Here is a 16,371-nt window from a genome sequence, read left to right as displayed (position 1 = left end):
CTAACTTGGCCAGCTTATAAGACCCTGGATGAATAATGTTCGAGACCTTAAATAGTCATTTCCAGTTTTTGTCCAATTTACCAGACCCGACATTACCTCTTGTTACATCTGTTCTTTTAAGGACTAATTCTCCTACATTAAAGACATGTGACCTGACTCTACTGTTGAACATTTAGGACATCTTCTGTGGCTTGTTTATTTTTTTCCTTACCATCATTGGGTCTTCCTGCAATTACATGAATAACCCCTATAGGTTCACTATCAAGGGTGGTTTCATGAGTTGTTGCCTCGGGTTTAGGTATCCTCTCTTCCCTACTCTTTATGATGAACTTTTAAAGTGTGTCGTCCCTTATTAGCCTCTCGATCTCGTCTTTCAGTTGTCAGCACTCCTCCGTTGTATGTTTGTGGTCTTTGTGAAAGCAGCAATACTTGGTCCTATCTCGCCTTTTGGCTTTCTCAAGGTTGAGCTTGGAAGGCGACCTGACCTCCTTGTTATTTTTCCTGATCTGCATTAGAATACGTATTTTTGAGTCATTCAATGGAATATAATTCTTATACTTACTTTGGTCATCCCTTCTTCAGGAGACTGTATAACTTCTATGGTCTCCTTCATATCCTCGCCTCTCTAGCTTTTGATTTTGCTTTTTAACTCATCCTTTTATCCTCTCTCAATGCTTAGACTTTGTCATCTAGCTTGATGTACTTTTAGGCTTTGTCCATTAGCTGTTGGTACGTAGCGACTAGTTTCTTGATTAGGAAATTCATAAACTTGATGTTGCGTGTTCCTTTCTTTAATGCTTCACATGCTATATCATGATTTAAATCCTCCACTTATATTGCTTTTGCATTAAACAGTGAGATAATGCTCCTTAAAGACTCGCCCTCTCCTTTTGAGTCTTTCACAAGTTAGAGGAGAGGCTTTTAGAAGGTATACAAGTGATAAACCTAGATTTAATTAACATAGCGAATTTTATAAAGTTTTGAATTAAACCTGGCTCAGATGTTGATACCATTTCTGAGCCAAACCTGTAAGTGTTGATGGAAACACTCGGTACAACACAAAGTTGTTGACATCCTAAAACTGCATGGTCGTCCTAAAGATCACTAGGTGATTTTTGAGATCTATTGTTCCATCATATTTGTCCAAACTTGGGAGTTTGAACATAGTAGTAAAAGTCTCTGCTAGGATCTCTTCTGACAGAGGCAAGGCATTGTCTAGGCCAAAGTCCTCTTCCCGCTCCTTCTAGTACCATTGAACAGCCCGTATCAACTTCCAGTTGACATCCTTCGAAGCATTATTTAATGACTCTTCTTCCTCGAACTTGGCCTTCCCTTTGGATCATGTCTAGATCGCCTCTGTCTGAGTCCTTGGGGTATCAATGAAGGCTTCCTCCCTTCCTCTGAGAGCCATGAATGATGCCTCCACCCGAGTTTTATATTGCTCGAGAGTAGCCTACAACCTTTTGGTGTATTGGAGCATTTTCTCATTGTTCATATTATTGGGATCTGCTTCGTTGACCATAGAGAATGTGTTTTGTCTACTGCTATAAGAGGAAGAAATGATAGCGCCCTCATTGGTAGCAACCTTAGCAGCAGCTCGTAAACTGTCGACCATTTTGAGAGAGGAAAAGAAAATTTTCTTTTTAAGAGAAAGAGGATAAGAGACTGGTTTTAATCTAAATGAACAGAGAGAATTCAATGGATTTCCTGGCAACATAATCAAATGATATGGCTGAAACGAGACTGTAACACGATTGGTCACTCTACAAGAAAGAGAACATGAGGTGGTTAGTGCCTATGGCAACCACTCCGATGCTCAAGTCAATAAACTGAAGAAAAGGACGAATGTAAGTGTAATACCCGGCTAGACTCCGGTATCGGAATTCCTACCGTCCGGTGGAATCTCGGATGTCGGAGACCTCTAGAAGGGTAAAACCATGTTTTCATAAAATGTTTTAATGTGTTTTATGGTTTTAAGCAAGATGGAAATGAGTTTTTGCAAGAAAACAACCTTGGAGGAAAACTCAAGTTCGGCCGCCGAACATGTATGCATTTCGGGTGTGCCTTAGGCCCCCGAAGGCATAAGTGAGGGAAGTCCAAGTTCGGCCGCCGAACCTCAAGTTCGGCCGCCGAACATGGCATGCATGCGGAGGCACGTTCAGCCCCCGAACGTGGCCTGGCCAGCCACTATAAAAGGGTCCCTTAGCCGAAAACGGGCGAGCTTTTCTCCCCATTGTCGGCCAAGGTGAGCTCTCCGCCACCCCTCACCAATCTTGAGTCCTTTCCTTCAAATCTTTCACAATTTTCACTAGTTTTCACCTTGTTTTGAAGATTTTCAAGTTTTGAGCTTGGAGACCCAAGGAAGTTGAAAATCTCCCATCTCCAAGTTTTGTTCGTCCCTCTCTCGATCTTCAAGAGGTAAGGGCCGATCTTGAACTCATTCCATATTTTAAGTAAGTTTTATGAAGATCTATGGGGTAGAATGCATGTTTAGCTTATAGTTAGGTTTATGAGTTTATGTTGTGTTTTTGAACAATGTGGCTTGCCAATGCATGTTTGATGTGTTGTAGATGGGGCTTAGGATAGTTTGAAGCCCCTAGGAGCTTGTATGCTTGTGTATGTGTGTTGTAGAATAGGTTTATGCATGTTTGGAAAGTTTTGGAGGCAAATGTGCATAGAAGAGCTGAGTTTCTGCCATTATAGGGGAAACCAGGTTCGGCAGCCGAAGGAACTTTCGGCCGCCGAACATGCTTGTGGATGCAGCCTTCGGCTGCCGAAGCTTGCCCCCGAAAGAGGACTTTCACCTCTGTCTGGGAGTTTCGGCCGCCGAAAGTGCCGCCGAACATGCTTGAGTTTCGCCTCTGTCTGGGAGTTTCGGCCGCCAAAGGTGCCGCCGAACCTGCCTGACTTTCGGCTCTGGAGGGACTTTCGGCCGCCGAACCTGCCGCCGAAAGTGCCCTGTCCAGCCCTCTTTTGCATGTTTTTCTATGATTATTTCATGATGTTCTAGGGAGTTTTTGGGGGATGTTTTTAGAGTTATGTTCTAGTTGTTTGGTCCCTCATTTGAGTCCACCTGTGTAGGTTCGGACCCGAGGAACCGAGGACCCCAACAGTGAGTTTAGCTGCTTCTGAGTCAGTAGAGCTTCAGCTAGAGGTGAGTGGAATAACTCTTATGCTTATAAATAAATAAATCAGTTTTAGCATGATTCACGCATCATGAATGCCGTAAGATATAATAGGGTGTTTGCATTAGACTCACGAATATGTTGCATTGCATAATATGTTGATGATGTGGATGAATGTTGAATGATCCTTTAGTCCTCATATGTTATGATGATGATGATACGGTACGGAAGACCAGTGAGGCCCATTCTACGCCCCTGGCACAGTTGGACCATGTTATGTTATGTTATGTAAGAGAAAGACCAGCGAGACCCATTCTACGCCCCTGGCACAGTTGGACCATGTAGGGGACTATTGGTGACAAATTCATCCTTGATGTGATTAGCTGTGATGTGATGCATTTCATGTTATCATATGTTTTAAATGTTTTATTATTCTGCTCACTGGGCTCTTGTAGCTCACCCCTCTCCCTTAACCCCCAGGCTTGCAGGTACAGGGTAGACCAGGAGGTCAGCAAGAGTAATAAAGTCTTGTGTATGTAATAGATAGAATGTGGACATGACGAATTGTAGAATGATGTAATGTAAAAGTACAGTATAGATATGTAATGTAATGATGTTTAAGGATGTTAGAAATGTGCTTGACCATAGTATGTTGGTATCCCTTTTGATACATGATCATAGATGTTTTATGATGCTTATGTAAACCAACTCAACATATGTTATATCGCCCTTTGGGGTATTGATGAGATCCCACAGAGGGGTCAATGTTTATGTTTATGGCTATGTTCAGTGCATGCACAGGTTGAGTTGGTATATGAGAGAATGTATGAAAAGAAAAGTTTTAATTTTTTTATGTATGTTGTTGATCATGTATGGGATTAAACAGGTTCTCAGGATGTTATGTTAGGCTTGCTACGGGTCCCGGCGGCCTTAAGCCGACCTGAATCCTAGCACCGGTAGCGGTCCAATTTTCGGGTCGTTACAGAATGGTATCAGAGCCCTAGGTTCATAGGATCAGACCTAGAGTGTCGGGCTCATAGATGTTCTAGAAGGTCAAGCACAATAGGAAGATCATGTCCACTAGGAGAGGATGTTGAGTCTTGTCTTGTATGATGATGTGAAATGCCATGATTATATACATGTGCATTGATGCTATGATATGAATGATATGTATGTGATGAGGGTTCATGTGTGCCCACATGAACCATATGATGCTAATGTTTGCTTGTTATGTGCTGCCTTTCAGAAAATAGGATGAGGGGAACTCGTCGATCTGCACGATTGACTGGAGTGCCACCTGAGGATGAGGGCACGAGCGCCCGTCCTCCTGCATTGCTTAGGGCAATGTCATGTAGATCAAGCAGAGAAAGAGTGTCAAGGGACCCTAGAAGGTCTTTTGATGCTAGCAGAAGGGGGACAGATAGAGGAGGAAGTTCTTCAGATGTGAGGGAGGTTATGGAAGAGGATCAGAGGAGGGATGGAAATCTGGATGTCAGCATGACGGAAGAGGGGACAGGGGAGTCACAGGGAGGCGTTCATGCCTCGAGGTATGGTTTTCCACCCCATTATCCACCCTTCCCACAGGGTTCAGGGTATCCGATGGGAGGCACATCAGATTACTCCAGCTTTAGCCCCTACCCTACCTACATGCCTTATCCACCTTTCTATCCACCTCACCCCCAGTACCCAGCTTATCCACCCTCACCCTTTTATCCTCACCCGGCAAACCCCACCTCGGGGAATGCTGCACCCCCACCTCCACCTCCTACAGAACCAGCAGCCCCAGTTACTCAACCTTCTAGACCTAGCTCAGCCAGTGGAAGCAAGGTCAAGATGACCAACTACATGAAACTGGGTGCTCCTCAGTATGAAAAAGGGGATGACCCATTTGTGTATCTTGAAAGGGTTAAGGTGATCACAGATGAGATTGGGGCTGATGACAATAGGGCCATTCAGATGGCTGGGTTCACGCTTAAGTGCAAGAAGGCACGAGAGTGGTTCAAGAATTATGTGAACCTGAGAGTGGACAACATGTCTTGGGAGGAGTTTGCAAACGAGTTTGCAGGATGGGCTTTTCCCGATAGTTCAAGGGAGCTGAAGATGATAGAGTTTGAGCAGTTGAGGCAGACTGATGATATGAGCGTAGAGGAGTTCACAGACAGATTCTTGGAGCTGTTGCCATTTGCAGGGCAAAATCTTGACTCAGACCAGAAAAGGTCAAGGAGGTATATCATGAAACTCCACTCCAGATATTCCTCCTTGATCCAGTCAGCAGATAGGGAGAGCTTCCATGCCATAGTGGATATGGCCCAGAAAATGGAGGCCAGTGCCATTATTCAGGGGACAGTTAAGCAGTCAGTGGCACAGCCTTCTGGTTCTAAGACCCCAGGCTCTTCTTCTTTTAGTGCAGCAGCTTCAGGCAGCAAGAGGTGGAGCAGTACCACCAAGAAGCCAAAGAAGAACAAGTTCTGGAACAAGGTCAAGTCCAGTTTGGGACTAGGGAGTGGCTCGAGCTCTGGTGCGGATAATGCAGTTTGTGCAAAGTGTAGTAGGCCACACAGGGGAGTTTGCCGGGCTGGGACAGCAGCCTGCTTCAGATGCGGGCAAGAGGGACACATGGCTCGGGAGTGTCCTAGGGCAGCTTTTGGAGCACAGTCTCAGCAGACGGCTTCTGGCAGTGTGGCTCAGCCAGCAGCTCCAGCCGTGACTCAGGCCAGTGGCAGAGGTAGAGGGAGAGGAGCAGCCTCTTCTTCAGCGGGTTTCAGAGGTGAAGGTCCATCAACTCCAGCACGGATCTTCACCATGACTCAACAGGAGGCAGATGCATCTAACACCGTGGTGGCAGGTAACTTAGTCATTGGTTGTTCAGATGTGTATGCCTTGATGGACCCTGGTGCATCTCATTCTTTTATTGCTCCGAGACCCGTCAAGAGGTTGGGTCTGATGATCTCTGGGTTAGAGTGTCCTCTCTGGGTCAGTGGACCCAAGTGTGATCCATCAGTGGCAGAGTCAGTCTGCCAGTGCAGTCCAGTCTTTGTTGAGGGAAGATGCCTTTCCGCCGACCTTGTGGTTCTAGACTTGACAGATTTTGACGTCATTCTAGGGATGGACTGGTTATCTACCCATGGTGCTACCTTGGTCTACAGAGACAAGGTAGTCAGGTTCAGAGATTAGAACGGGTCAGAGGTCGTCTTCAGAGGAGACAAGAGGGGTACGCCTAGAGGTCTGATATCAGCTCTTCAGGCTCGTAGGTTGCTTAGGAAGGGATGTCAGGGGTATTTGGCTCATGTGAGAGAGCTTAGCAGTCAGGTTAGGGAGCCAGCCTCGGTGCCAGTTGTCAGAGAATTTCAGGATGTTTTTCCAGACGAGCTTCCAGGTTTACCACCTGCTAAGGAGATAGAGTTCGAGATAGAGTTGATGCCTGGAACTAGACCGATCTCTATCCCTCCCTACAGGATGGCTCCAGCCGAGTTGAAGGAGTTGAAAGAGCAGTTACAAGAGCTGGTAGAAAAGGGCTTCATCCGACCGAGTACCTCACCTTGGGGTGCTCCAGTCTTGTTTGTGAGAAAGAAGGATGGATCCCTTAGACTTTGTATCGACTACAGGCAGTTGAACAAAGTCACTACCAAGAACAGGTACCCTTTGCCGAGGATCGATGATCTATTCGACCAGCTAGCAGGAGCGGGTTTGTAATACCCGGCTAGACTCCGGTATCGGAATCCCTACCGTGCGGTGGAACCTCGGATGTCGGAGACCTCTAGAAGGGTAGAATCATATTTGTATGAAATGTTTTCATGTTTTTAATGGTTTTAAGTATTAAATAAAATGAGTTTTTGCATGAAAATAGCATTGGAGGAAAACCCAGGTTCGGCCGCCGAAAGTCAAGTTCGGCCGCCGAACATGCATGTGTTTTGGAGGCACGTTAGGCCCCCGAAAGCATGAGTGAGGGGAAGTCCAGGTTCGGCCGCCGAAAGTCAAGTTCGGCCGCCGAACATTGCATGGATGCGGAGGCACATTCGGCCCCCGAACGTGGCCTGGCCAGCCACCTATAAAAGGGTCCCTTAGCCGAAAATGGGCGAGCTTTTTCTCCCCATTTCGGCCAAGGTGAGCATTCCGCCATCCTTCCCCAATCTTGAGTTTTTCCTTCCTTTTTCCATGATCTTTACAAGTTTATAACTTTGGTTTTGAAGATCTTTGAGCTTAGAACGAGTTTTGGAGCTTGGAGACCAAAAGTTGGAACTTCTCCCATCTCCAAGTTTAGATCTCCTCAACCCTCGATCTTCAAGAGGTAAGAGCCGATCTTAAGCTCAATGTATGATTTAAACAAGTTTTATGAAGTTTTAAGGGATAGAATGCATGTTAGGGCATATGTTGAACCTATGGGTTTTTGATGACTTTTTGAACAATGTAGCTTGATTGTGTGTGATTGAAGTGTTGTAGATGGGGTATATGCATGTTTGAGGCCCCTAGGAACTTGTATGCATGCTTTGGTTGAAAAATATGCATGTTTGGAAGGTTTGGAGGCGAAATGCACAAAGGAGCCAAGTTTCTGCCCTTTGGCAGAAACCAGGTTCGGCAGCCGAAGGCACTTTCGGCCGCCGAACATGGCTGGGGAGGCAGGCCTTTCGGCTGCCGAAGTTGCCCCCGAAAAGAGACTTTCGTCTCTGTCTGGGACTTTCGGCCGCCGAACCTACCTGAGTTTCATCTCTGTCCAAGACTTTCGGCCGCCGAAGGTGCCGCCGAAAGTGCCCTGTTCAGCCATTTCATGCATATCTCTATGTGATATTTTCAGGATGTTTTAGGGGGTTTTTGGGGAATATTTTAGAGTTATGTTCAGGTATGTTTGGTCCCTCATTTGAGTCCACCTGTGTAGGTTCGGACCCGAGGAACCGAGGACCCCAGCAGTGAGTTCAGCTGCTTCGGTATTGTCAGAGTCAGCCAGAGGTGAGTGGAACTATAACTTAATCCTTTAAATTAAATGCTTTATCATGTTTCATGCATCATGATTATGCAATAGGATGATTGCATTAGTTTTCACGAATATGCTGCATTGCATAAATTGTTGTTGTTGTGGGTGAATGTCGGATGACCCAGTTAGTCCAAGACAGGAAGACCAGGCCCCATGCTACAGGCCTGGCACAGAGTAAACAAGTCCAGGCCCCAGTCTACAGGCCTGGCACAGAGTAAGGCACGGTTATGGGACTTGAAGACCAGGAGCCAGAGGAGGCCCTGGGAAAATGGTAAGTGATGTATGTTCTGACAGGAAAGACCAGGACCCCATTCTACAGGCCTGGCACAGAGTTAACTTGGACTAATTGGTGACGAGTTCGCCCAACCCTTATGTGAATTGTTTGTGTTATGATGCATTTCATAGAGCATAGTGTTGATGTGTTTTAATAGCTCTACTCACTGGGCTTTTAGCTCACCCCTCTCCCTTTTCCCCCAAGCTTACAGGTACAGGATATAGTACGGGAGTCCGGATAGAGTAAAGAAGTCATGCCTATGTAATAGCTAGCAATGGACATGATCAAATTGTAATGTAAAAGTACAGTATAGTTATGTAATGAGTTTTATGGATGTTAGTGTGTGCTTGACCATAGAATGTTGTATCCCTTCTTATACATGATCTTAGAGATTTTGATGATGTTTATGTAAACCAGCTCAACACAAGTTATGTTACCCTTTGAGGGCACAGATGAGATCCCACAGAGGGATCAAAGTTATGTTAATGTTATGCACAGGTTGAGTTTGGTTGATGCGTAGGGAAAGAAAAGTTTTAATTTTTATGCATGTTGTTGATCATGTATGGGATTATACAGGTTTACAGGTTATATGTCAGGCTTGCTACGGGTCCCGGCGGCCTTAAGTCGACCCGGATCCTAGCGCCGGTAGCGGTCCGATTTTCGGGTCGTTACAGAATGGTATCAGAGCCCTATGTTCATATGGTCGGACCTAGAGTGTCGGGCTCATAGAGGTTATAGAAGGTCAAGCACAATAGGAGAAGATCATGTCCACTAGGATAGGATGTGGAGTCCTGTCTTGCATGATGATGTGAAATGCCTTGACTTTATGCATGTGCATTAATGATATGCTATGATATGTGATGTATGTGATGCGGGTTCATGTGTGCCCACATGAACCATATGATGCTAATGCTTGCTTGATGTGTACTGTTTTTCAGAAAACAGGATGAGAGGAACTCGTCGATCAGCAAGATTGACTGGAGTACCGCCTGAGGATGAGGACATGAGCGCCCGTCCTCCTACATTGCCTAGGGCAATGTCAAGCAGGTCCAACAGGGACAGAGTAGCAAGAGACCCTAGAAGGTCTCTGGATCTGGGTAGAAGCAGATCAGTCAGAGGAACAGTTCAGGGAGGAGCGTCTGAGGACATGGGGGATGATATGGACGTAGAACAGAGGAGGGATGGCAGTTTGGGAGTCAGTATGTCAGAAGAAGGAATGGGGGAATCCCAAGGAGGCACTCAGGCCTCGGGATTTGTACAGCCACCTCACTACCCACATTTCTCACAACATCCCGGGTATTCGATGGGAGGTACATCGGATTACCCTAGTTTCACCCCTTATCCCACACAGATGCCATACCCACCTTACTACCCACCATACTCTCAATACCCAATGTATCCACCTCCACCCTACTATCCAAATCCAGCAAACCCTACCTCAGAAAATGTTGTACCACCTCCACCACCTGCAGAACCAGCAGCCCCAGTTGCTCAACCACCTAGACCTAGCTCAGTCAGTGGGAGCAAGGTTAAGATGACAGACTATATGAAGCTGGGTGCTCCCCAGTTTGAAACCGGTAATGATCCGTTCGTGTACTTGGAGCGGGTCAAGGCAATTACAGATGAGATAGGGGCGGATGACAGTAGAGCCATTCAGATGGCCGGGTTCACGCTTAAGTGCAAAAAGGCACGGGAGTGGTTCAAAAATTATGTGAACCCGAGAGTGGACAACATGACTTGGGAAGAGTTTGCAAATGAGTTTGCAGGATGGGCTTTCCCTGATAGTTCAAGGGAATTGAAGATGATAGAATTCGAGCAGTTGAGGCAAACTGATGACATGAGTGTAGACGAATATACCGACAGGTTTATGGAGTTGCTGCCATTTGCAGGGCAAGACCTTAGCACAGACCAGAAGAAGTCGAGGAGGTATATCATGAAGCTCCATCCCAGGTATTCCTCCTTGGTACAGTCAGCAGATAGAGAGAGTTTTCACGCCATAGTAGATATGGCTAGGAGAATGGAAGCTAGTGCCATCATTCAGGGGACAGTTAAGCAGACAGTGGCACAAGCTTCTGGTTCTAAAATTCCGGGTGGGGGAAAGTTAGATCCCTCTACCCTTAGTGCAGCAGCTTCAGGCGGTAAGAGATGGAGTAAACCCAAGGGTAAGAAGAATAAGTTCTGGAACAAGGTTAAGTCCAGTCTGGGATTTGGAAGTGGCTCAAGCTCTGGTGCGGATAATGCAGTTTGTGCAAGGTGTGGTAGACCACACAAGGGAGTATGTCGGTTTGGGACGAACACCTGCTTCAGATGCGGTCAGGAGGGGCATATAGCTCGAGACTGTCCAAGAGCGGCCCCAATGGCTCAGTCCCAGTAGACAGCTTCAGGCAGTGTAGCGCAGCCAGCAGCTCCAGCCATGACTCAGGCCAGTGGCAGAGGCAGAGGGAGAGGAGCAGCCTCTTCTTCAGCGGGCTTCAGAGGAGAAGGTCCGTCAGCCCCAGCACGGATCTTCACAATGACACAGCAGGAGGCAGACGCATCCAACACCGTGGTGGCAGGTAATCTCGTCATTGGATGTTCGGATGTATATGCATTGATGGACCCTGGTGCATCTCATTCTTTTATTGCCCCGAGGGCCGTAGAGAGGTTGGGATTGATGATCTCTGAGTTAGAGTGTCCTCTCTGGGTCAGTGGACCCAAGTGTGATCCATCAGTGGCAGAGTCAGTCTGTCAGTGTAGTCCAGTTTTTGTTGAGGGGAGATGCATGTCCGCCGACCTAGTGGTTCTAGATTTGACAGATTTTGACGTCATTCTAGGGATGGACTGGTTATCTACCCATGGTGCTACCTTGAACTGCAGGGACAAGGTAGTCAGGTTCAGAGGTCAGGATGGATCAGAGGTCGTCTTCAGAAGAGACAGGAGGGGTACACCTAGAGGTATGATCTCAGCTCTTCAGGCTCGTAGGTTGCTTAGGAGGGGATGTCAGGGGTATTTGGCTCATGTGAGAGAGCTTAATAGTCAGGCCAGAGAGCCCGCCTCGGTGCCAGTGGTTAGAGAGTTCTTAGATGTGTTCCCAGACGAACTGCCAGGTTTACCACCTGCTAGGGAGATAGAGTTCGAGATAGAACTGATGCCTGGAACCCGACCGATCTCTATCCCTCCCTACAGAATGGCGCCAGCAGAATTGAAAGAGTTGAGGGAGCAGTTACAGGAGCTGGTAGACAAGGGCTTCATCCGACCGAGTACCTCACCCTGGGGTGCTCCAGTTTTGTTTGTGAGAAAGAAGGATGGATCCCTTAGACTTTGTATCGACTACAGGCAGTTGAACAAAGTCACTACCAAGAATAAGTACCCATTGCCAAGGATCGACGATCTATTCGACCAGCTAGCAGGAGCGGGTTGTTTCTCCAAAATAGATCTGAGATCGGGGTACCATCAGTTGAGGATCAGGGAAGAGGACGTACCAAAGACAGCTTTCAGGACCAGATATGGGCATTTTGAGTTCCTTGTAATGCCGTTCGGGTTAACTAACGCCCCTGCAGCATTCATGGACCTCATGAACAAAGTGTTTAGCCAGTACCTGGATCACTTTGTTATTGTCTTCATAGATGATATCTTAGTGTATTCCAGGAATGCAGAGGAGCATGGCTTGTATGCCAAGTTCTCAAAGTGTGAGTTCTGGCTGAGGAGCATTTCATTCTTGGGGCATGTAGTGTCAGAGAATGGAATAGAGGTAGACCCCAAGAAGACAGAGACTGTGGCTAACTGGCCTAGACCCACTTCAGTGACAGAGATCAGGAGTTTCTTGGGTTTGGCAGGTTACTACAGGAGGTTCGTTCAGGACTTCTCAAAGATAGCAGCTCCTCTAACCAGACTAACCAGGAAGAATCAGAAGTTTCTGTGGACCGACCAGTGCGAGGAGAGTTTTGAAGAGCTTAAGAAGAGGTTGACTTCAGCACCAGTTTTAGCTCTGCCATCTAGTGGAGAGGACTTTACAGTCTTTTGTGATGCGTCCCGTGTGGGACTGGGTTGTGTGCTTATGCAGAATGAGAGGGTGATTGCTTATGCTTCTAGGCAGCTAAAGAAGCATGAGTTGAATTACCCCACACATGACCTTGAGATGGCAGCAGTAATCTTTGCACTCAAGATGTGGAGGCATTACCTCTATGGGGTAAAATGTGAGATCTTCACCGATCATAAAAGCCTGCAGTACATCCTGAGTCAAAGAGATTTGAATTTGAGACAGAGGAGATGGGTAGAGTTGCTGAGTGACTATGATTGCAAGATTCAGTATCATCCGGGTAAGGCGAATGTTGTGGCAGACGCCCTAAGCCGGAAGTCACTAGGCAGTCTATCCCACATCACGGCAGAGAGGAGACCAGTGGTGAAGGAGTTTTACAAGCTCATTGAGGAAGGTCTACAGTTGGAGTTGTCTGGTACAAGTGCTTTGGTTGCTCAGATGAAAGTGACACCCGTGTTTCTGGAGCAGGTGGCTCAGAAACAGCATGAGGACCCAGAGTTAGTAAAGATTGCCAAGACTGTTCAGTCGGGCAAAGGCAGCGAGTTCAGATTTGACAACAAGGGGATCCTCCGCTATGGGAGTCGATTGTGTGTACCAGATGACATAGGGCTAAAAGGAGACATTATGAGAGAGGCTCATAATGCAAGATACAGCATTCACCCCGGAGCCACCAAAATGTATCAGGATCTGAAGAAAGTTTATTGGTGGCCAGCTATGAAGAGAGAAGTGGCACAGTTTGTGTCAGCCTGCGAAGTTTCTCAGAGGGTGAAGCTAGAGCATCAGAAGCCGGCTGGAATGCTTAACCCGCTACCTATTCTAGAGTGGAAATGGGAGAATATAGCTATGGACTTCGTAGTGGGATTACCGGCGGCGTCCAACAGAGTGGACTCCATATGGGTGATTGTGGACAGACTCACCAAATCTGCTCACTTTATCCCTGTCAGGAGTGGCTATTCTGTGGACAAGTTGGCGCAGGTGTACGTTGATGAGATAGTCAGACTGCATGGGGTTCCTGTTTCTATAGTGTCAGATAGAGGGCCCCAGTTCACCTCCAGGTTTTGGCGGAGTCTGCAGAATGCTATGGGTACTAGGTTGGATTTCAGCACTGCCTTCCATCCACAGACAGACGGACAGTCAGAGAGGACCATCCAGACCATAGAAGATATGCTCAGAATGTGTGTGCTGGACTTTGGCGGTTCTTGGAGGCAGCATCTACCTTTGGTGGAGTTTGCCTACAATAACAGCCATCATGCTAGCATCGGGATGGCTCCATATGAAGCTTTATATGGAAGGAAGTGCAAATCACCTGTTTGCTGGGAAGAGGTAGGAGAGAGGTCTTTAGCAGGACCCGAGCTAGTAGAGATCACCAGCAGGGTGGTGCCCATGATCAGAGAAAGAATCAAGACAGCTGCAAGCAGACAGAAGAGTCATGCAGACATCCGCAGAAGGCTAGTAGAGTTTCAGGAGGGGGATCTGGTATTGCTCAAGGTGTCTCCAATGAAAGGAGTGGTTCGGTTCGGGAAGAAGGGTAAACTGGCTCCGCGGTACATCGGACCCTTTGAAGTCTTGCAAAAGATTGGGAATGTATCGTACAAGCTGGATTTACCTGCTTCAATGGAGAGAATCCATTCGGTTTTCCATGTTTCTATGTTGAGAAAGTTCGTGTCAGATCCGGGCAAGGTTCTTAGTGAGCCTGATGTGGAGATCCAAGAGGATCTCACCTATGTTGAGCAGCCAGTGCGGATTCTTGACACTCAAATCAGAAAGTTAAGAAACAAGGAAATCCCAATGGTGAAAGTCCTTTGGAACCACCACAATATTGAAGAATGCACCTGGGAGACACGGGAGTCCATGCTCCAGCAATACCCCCATCTGTTTTGAGGTGAGTGTTAGTAGTTCTATGTGTTGCATGTATGATATGTTGTATGTTATGATTGATGCCATGCTTTGTATGTTAGTTGAGGAACATTCGGGGACGAATGTTCTTAAGGGGGGGAGAATGTAATACCCGGCTAGACTCCGGTATCGGAATCCCTACCGTGCGGTGGAACCTCGGATGTCGGAGACCTCTAGAAGGGTAGAATCATATTTGTATGAAATGTTTTCATGTTTTTAATGGTTTTAAGTATTAAATAAAATGAGTTTTTGCATGAAAATAGCATTGGAGGAAAACCCAGGTTCGGCCGCCGAAAGTCAAGTTTGGCCGCCGAACATGCATGTGTTTTGGAGGCACGTTAGGCCCCCGAAAGCATGAGTGAGGGGAAGTCCAGGTTCGGCCGCCGAAAGTCAAGTTCGGCCGCCGAACATTGCATGGATGCGGAGGCACATTCGGCCCCCGAACGTGGCCTGGCCAGCCACCTATAAAAGGGTCCCTTAGCCGAAAATGGGCGAGCTTTTTCTCCCCATTTCGGCCAAGGTGAGCATTCCGCCATCCTTCCCCAATCTTGAGTTTTTCCTTCCTTTTTCCATGATCTTTACAAGTTTATAACTTTGGTTTTGAAGATCTTTGAGCTTAGAACGAGTTTTGGAGCTTGGAGACCAAAAGTTGGAACTTCTCCCATCTCCAAGTTTAGATCTCCTCAACCCTCGATCTTCAAGAGGTAAGAGCCGATCTTAAGCTCAATGTATGATTTAAACAAGTTTTATGAAGTTTTAAGGGATAGAATGCATGTTAGGGCATATGTTGAACCTATGGGTTTTTGATGACTTTTTGAACAATGTAGCTTGATTGTGTGTGATTGAAGTGTTGTAGATGGGGTATATGCATGTTTGAGGCCCCTAGGAACTTGTATGCATGCTTTGGTTGATAAATATGCATGTTTGGAAGGTTTGGAGGCGAAATGCACAAAGGAGCCAAGTTTCTGCCCTTTGGCAGAAACCAGGTTCGGCAGCCGAAGGCACTTTCGGCCGCCGAACATGGCTGGGGAGGCAGGCCTTTCGGCTGCCGAAGTTGCCCCCGAAAAGAGACTTTCGTCTCTGTCTGGGACTTTCGGCCGCCGAAGGTGCCGCCGAACCTACCTGAGTTTCGTCTCTGTCCAGGACTTTCGGCCGCCGAAGGTGCCGCCGAAAGTGCCCTGTTCAGCCATTTCATGCATATCTCTATGTGATATTTTCAGGATGTTTTAGGGGGTTTTTGGGGAATATTTTAGAGTTATGTTCAGGTATGTTTGGTCCCTCATTTGAGTCCACCTGTGTAGGTTCGGACCCGAGGAACCGAGGACCCCAGCAGTGAGTTCAGCTGCTTCGGTATTGTCAGAGTCAGCCAGAGGTGAGTGGAACTATAACTTAATCCTTTAAATTAAATGCTTTATCATGTTTCATGCATCATGATTATGCAATAGGATGATTGCATTAGTTTTCACGAATATGCTGCATTGCATAAATTGTTGTTGTTGTGGGTGAATGTCGGATGACCCAGTTAGTCCAAGACAGGAAGACCAGGCCCCATGCTACAGGCCTGGCACAGAGTAAACAAGTCCAGGCCCCAGTCTACAGGCCTGGCACAGAGTAAGGCACGGTTATGGGACTTGAAGACCAGGAGCCAGAGGAGGCCCTGGGAAAATGGTAAGTGATGTATGTTCTGACAGGAAAGACCAGGACCCCATTCTACAGGCCTGGCACAAAGTTAACTTGGACTAATTGGTGACGAGTTCGCCCAACCCTTATGTGAATTGTTTGTGTTATGATGCATTTCATAGAGCATAGTGTTGATGTGTTTTAATAGCTCTACTCACTGGGCTTTTAGCTCACCCCTCTCCCTTTTCCCCCAGGCTTACAGGTACAGGATATAGTACGGGAGTCCGGATAGAGTAAAGAAGTCATGCCTATGTAATAGCTAGCAATGGACATGATCAAATTGTAATGTAAAAGTACAGTATAGTTATGTAATGAGTTTTATGGATGTTAGTGTGTGATTGACCATAGAATGTTGTATCCCTTCTTATACATGATCTTAGAGATTTTGATGATGTTTATGTAAACCAGC

This window comes from Manihot esculenta, chromosome 3 (assembly GCF_001659605.2).
Source record: "Manihot esculenta cultivar AM560-2 chromosome 3, M.esculenta_v8, whole genome shotgun sequence".
Taxonomy (NCBI): domain Eukaryota; kingdom Viridiplantae; phylum Streptophyta; class Magnoliopsida; order Malpighiales; family Euphorbiaceae; genus Manihot; species Manihot esculenta.
The sequence above is the reverse complement of the archived record's forward strand: the minus strand, read 5'-3'. Positions refer to the sequence as shown.